Raw genomic sequence first — 6031 nt, 5'->3', positions numbered from 1 at the left:
TAATCAGGGGGATGCTGACCACCACTACTAGCTAGCCTAGTGCTAGCTGAAGCTATTACAGGTATGCGATCGCTTAAAATTATAATGGGGGACTGTCAGCTGCAAACCCTCCGGCGTGCGTAACGCTCAGGAGGTTAAGGAACACACTGCTGGCTCTAGTAACCGTAACATTGCTGTGTGCTGCCTGTGCATGGCAATATTACTGGAGGTTAGTGCATCAACCCCATTAAACTGTATGTGTGCACAAAGACACATGTTTATTGTACAGCACTAATGCGTAATATATTATAATAATATGATGTCTTCTTCATAACCCTCACCTTCTCTGTTCTTCCGATCACCAGATACCAGGGGTGTAACTATATAAATCAGGGGTCCCCCCAGCAAAACCTTGCTGGCCTCCTCAATGTTCCCATCCCTCCCCTTGCCTCCCCTTGGTGCCCTTCATGGCTTTGCGGCCCCATCTCACAGGGGTCATAAAACAAGTGTGGCCATCCATGGTCTTCACATTCATAACAAGTGAAGCCACAAAAACACCAGGGGCCAGATGCAATTCACTTTTTCTCCTGAGTTTTCTCCTAGCACAGTGATGGCTAACCTTGGCACTCCAGCTGTAGTAGAACTACAAGTCCCACGAGGCATTGCAATACTCTGACAGCTCTAAGCATAACTTGGGGAGGCAGAGGCATGATGGGATTTGTAGTCCAACCACAGCTGGAGTGCCAAGGTTAGCCATCACTGTCCTAGGAGGTAATTTATCATCTTCTGTTTTAAATAACTTATCAGTACTTTGCAACTGAAAAAGTATTAAAAAGCAGGTGAAAAAGTACTATCAAAATATATATTGAGTATTGTTTTGCTTGCTGGTGGCTTAAAATGCCTTTTATTGACAATTCTGAAAATATCACCTAGGAGAAAACTAAGGAGAAAAAGTTAATTGCATATGGGCCAAGGTGTGAAAAATGGAGCCCTATATTGGTGGGGAGTGAAGTAGTAGTTGGGTTCCTTTAGAGGTCTGCCCCCCCCCCCTGCAGTCACAGAGGCTACACAACACAAACACAGAACACTTATATCACGCTTTTCTCCTGGCGGACTCAAAGCACCAGAGCTGCAGCCACTAGGATGCACTCTATAGGCAGTAGCAGTGTTAGGGAGACTTGCCTAAGGTCTCCTACTGAATTAGTGCTGGCTTACTGAACAGGCAGAGCCGAGATTCGAACCCAAGTCTCCTGTGTCAGAGGCAGAGCCCTTAACCATTACACTATCCAGCCACCCCTGCCATATACTAGCTATACTTACCTAATCCCAGGGGAGTTTGGTGAGTCCTGACAGCCACATGTGGGCTGTGCAGTTACCTCCGGTTGTGGATGTTTGGTGGTATTAACTAGCAGCAAACACAATGCATCCATCTGTCTAGTAGCTCATGCTAAGAGCACATCTATCCTGCATTTGTGTATGAGATGTGTAAGTGGTGGATCGGTATTATAGATCACAGATTAGGGACAGCCTGCATGGGCCTCTGTGCAGTCATTGGATCCGCCTTCTAAAAATAGCCCGTGTTAAATGGAACATGACCACTTCAATCCCGAATATATCGAGTGAGAAAATCAGTCAGCAATACAAGACACTATTTTCTAAATGCAAAAGCTGTGGCCACACCCCGCAAAGTAGCGAGCCAATCCGGCCCAGGATGTAGGAACATTAAGGTGCCCATTAACAGTGCAATTTCTAGTAAACAATTGTATTTTGACCAGATTATTCAGACCATTTTGTATTAAAACAGAGAAGCTGGCGGGCCCAGTCCCTGAACCAATGTAGTGTCAGTTATTTCCTTAAAGTCAATGGCAATCAATTAAAAAATTAGCCAGATACTTACCTAAGAAGAGTGAAGGCTTTGGGTCCTATAGAGCCTTAAAGAGAACCTTTAACAAAAAGGCGGGAAAGAAGTGGTGCGGCGCGTGAAAAATGGGTGTGGCCATGGACCAGAATGTGGGTGTGGCCACGGGTGGAGACAAATTTACATGAACCTAGCAATGGTGGGACATTAGATTATGACAGTGGTGGCGAACCTTTTGGAGGCCGAGTGCCCAAACTGCAACCCAAAAGTCACCTATCTATCGCAAAGTGGCAACAGCAATTTCAACTAAATACAAACGTTTTAACTCATACATGAACATTAATGAAAATCCAAGTTGAAAATAAAATGTGAAGATAAACAATTTCATCCATCCTACTCCTGAAAAAACGTATTCATTTTTTTTTTAGAACATCCCAGTTTTATTTTCTGTTTTAAAAAGCTAAAAAAGTAGGTTAATGCTATTGTCTCATATGATGATGATTCAGCTTTTCCCATAGTCTCGCAGTTAGCAATCATGTGACCCCCAACAAGACAAATTAAGCAATCATGAGGCCCCCATCAAGACAAATTCAGCAATCATGAGGCCCCCAACAAATCATGAGGCCCCGAACAAATCATGAGGCCCCCAACAAGACACATTCAGCAATCATGATGCCCCCAACAAGACAAATTCAGCAACCATGAGGCCCCCAACAAATCATGAGGCTCCCAACAAGACACATTCAGCAATCTTGAAGCCCCCAACAAATCATGAGGCTGCCAACAAGACACATGCAGCAATCTTGAGGCCTCCAATAAATAGGGTTGCCAGGTCGGCTGATGGAGAAAACCGGACAGGGGGTGGAGTTAGGGGCGGAGTCAGAAGCGCACTTTTATGTAGAGTAGGGCTAAGCAATGGGCTTTTTAAAAAATGTTTTTTACAGTATTTATATCGCACTGACATCTTCTGCAGCACATTACAGAGTACATAGCCATGTCACTAACTGTCCTCACCAGTACATGCACATAAGAGACCACTTTTCACCAGTAAATGCACATAATAAGAGACCGCTTTTCACCAGTAAATGCACATAATAAGAGACAGAGCAGAAAACTATTACAAAACTGGAAAACTATGCAAATAATGCAATGCATTTATGGCGTTTTTGCACAGTGAAGTGGTCGATTTCTTGCGGGAAGTTTTAAAATTTATTTTTTTTTCCCACCAAAATTTTTTATTGAGAACAATAAAGTGGACATACATAGGCATAAAGTTAAAATATAAATCTGCGCATACATGTATGTACACATTTTGAGCAAATATAACAGTATAACAGTATAAATTGCGTTGTACAATAGTATGAATTCAAGTGTAAAGTATAGTAAGCAGCGGGCTCAGGCGAGATTGAATGAGATTGAAAGTCACGCCTGGACTATACGGAGGGGAGATAGAGCGGAGCCAATGCACACAAAGAGCGGAAATACAACCAGAGAATTATGGGTCACTCACTCACCATATCTCCAGACTCCTGACCTTACCTTGCTTCCTTCGCAGATGCAGAATCGCATTGCAAATGACGTGAGTGACGCACGTCATGCGTGCGTTGGCAACGCAGCGTTGGCGTTGCCGTAGCAACGTCGGGAACCGCGGGCTCGGGGGCGGTACTTAAGCTGGCGTAACTTACGCCGCGTAAGCTGGCTGGCTGTGCCTTTGACTGACAGCCAGGCAGCGAATCAGCGGTCGCGCAGCGCTGGCGGACGGGTGGCGGCAAGTGGCAAAAGGCATAAAACCGGACATCTTAATTGTCCAGTTTAACATGCCTTTTTGGACAGGACACAGCGGCCAAAAACCGGACTGTCCGGTCTAAAACCGGACACCTGGCAACCCTACCAATAAATCATGAGGTCCCCAACAAGAAAAATTCAGCAATCATGAGGCCCCCAACAAGACAAATTCAGCAATCATGAGGCCCCCAACTAGACAAATTCAGCAGTCATATGGCACATAAATAGACAACATTTCACATAAATAGGCAGAATCCCCCTTAATATGGTAGACACCTCTCACCTGGCTTCTCAATTCTCCTCTACTGGCTGCCGTGCCTGGCAATACTGTTTTTGGCTGGATTGGGGATGATGTGTGGGCTGAAAGGCCTTGCGGTGATGCTGTGGCCGGGCTGGCGGTGATGCTGTGGCTGGGCCGGGCTGCCGGTGATGCTGTGGCTGGGTTGGCTGGGGGTGATGCTGTGACCTGGCTGGCGGTGATGCTGGGCTGTGCTTGGCTGGTTGAAGTAAATGCTGGCCTGACTAGTGGTGATGCTGTGGCCTTTTTGACAGTGATTCTGGGCTGGTTGGCTGGTGGTGATGCTGGGCTGGCTGGCCTGGATAGTTTAGGTAGTGACAGGTGCCCCCTAGGTTAGGTAGCGCCAGGAGCCCCCCAGTTTAGGTAGCGCCAGGAGCCCCCCAGTTTAGGTAGTGACAGGCGCCCCCCAGGTCAGGAATTGACAGGTGCCCCCCAGGTTAGGTAGTGACAGGTGCCCCCCAGGTTAGGTAGTGACAGGGACCCTCAGTTAGGTAGTGACAGGGACCCTCAGTTAGGTAGTGACAGGGACCCCCAGGTTAGGTAGCGACAGGGACCCCCAGGTTAGGTAGTGACAGGCGCCCCCAGGTTAGGTAGCGACAGGGATCCCCAGGTTAGGTAGTGACGGGCACCCCCAGGTTAGGTAGCGACAGGGACCCCCTGGTTAGGAAGTGACAGGCGCCCCCAGGTTAGGAAGTGACAGGGACCCCCGTTTAGGCAGTGACAGGTGCCCCCCAGGTTAGGTAGTGACAGGGACCCTCAGTTAGGTAGTGACAGGTGCCTCCCAGGTTAGGTAGTGACAGGGACCCTCAGGTAGTGACAGGTGCCCCCCAGGTTAGGTAGCGACAGGGACCCCCAGGTTAGGTAGCGACAGGGACCCCCAGGTTAGGTAGCGACAGGGACCCCAGATTAGGTAGCGACGGATTCCCAGGTTAGGTAGCGACAGGCATCCCCAGGTTAAGAAGTGACAGGGACGTCCCCCCCCCCCCCCCCCCCGTTTAGGTAGTGACAGACGTCCCCAGGTTAGGAAGTGACAGGCGCCCCCCCTCACCTTGCAGCGTCAGACCTCGATCAGCGGGAGACCCGACCAGTTAGAGCGGGTGCACGGACGCACCACGCTCTATATGCGGACATCACTTCCGCATATCAGTGCGGTGTGCTAGGTCCTAGCGCCCGCACTATTGGTCGCTGCCTGATCGAGGTCTGACGCTGGGACGTGAGCGGCGGCTAGAGGAGGGGGGGAGTAGCGGCCGGGGGGGCAGCTGGCGTCCAGGGCAGGGCAGATGCCTCAATTTGCCTGACGTGCAGACGCCCATGCCTGGGGGGTACTCACCTCGGGAGGGGGAAGCCTAATGGTCCCAATGAGGCTTCCCCCGCTCCTGTAGCTGCAGGCAATCCAGTGCTGGCTCCCCCGAAGTGTCCCGGAATCCTCCCTCGACAAGCCTGACAAGCGCTTATAAGCGCTGATTTATTTACATTTCCTGGCTCCAGCGGGGGAGCTGTTGCGTCTCTCCGCACGGAGATAGGCGAAAATAGCCGATCTCTGTCGGGTCCGCTCTACTGCGCAGACACAGGAGACTTGCGCCTGCGCAGTAGAGCGGCTCAACAGCGATCAGCTATTTCCGCCTATCTCCGAGCGGAGAGCCGATACTGCCCCTGCGCTGGAGCCGGGAAGGTAAATATTTACATCCCCGCTGTTCGGGGAGCTTTATCGCCGCCGCAGTGGGACCGAGGAAGACGGGGGAAGCCTCAATAGGATCCGGAGGCATGGCCGGATTTCTGGCAAGGCCACATAGGCCATGGCCTAGGGCACCAGATAAACAAGGGGCGGCCTGCAGACAGTGGGCATTATTTGCAGGGCATTATTTGCAAGTGTCCAAACAAAAGAAAGGGGTCAGGATAACTGCACTATTAGTACCAGCTGGCATCTGCCTGTGCTGTGCTACAGGCAGCTGCAGTCCGTTAACCAAACGTTTGTGAACAGTGTGTGACTAGCAAAAAGCCAGGCCTTGTCCAATGACATAGCAGCAGCTGCAGGCAGTTACAGAAGGCCGGGTCTCACGCACTTGGCATGGGGGATGAAAGGACCAGGGGCAGCACCAGCAAATAGTACA

This window comes from Hyperolius riggenbachi, chromosome 1, assembly GCF_040937935.1.
Source record: "Hyperolius riggenbachi isolate aHypRig1 chromosome 1, aHypRig1.pri, whole genome shotgun sequence".
Lineage (NCBI taxonomy): Eukaryota > Metazoa > Chordata > Amphibia > Anura > Hyperoliidae > Hyperolius > Hyperolius riggenbachi.
Note: the sequence above shows the minus strand (reverse complement) of the source record.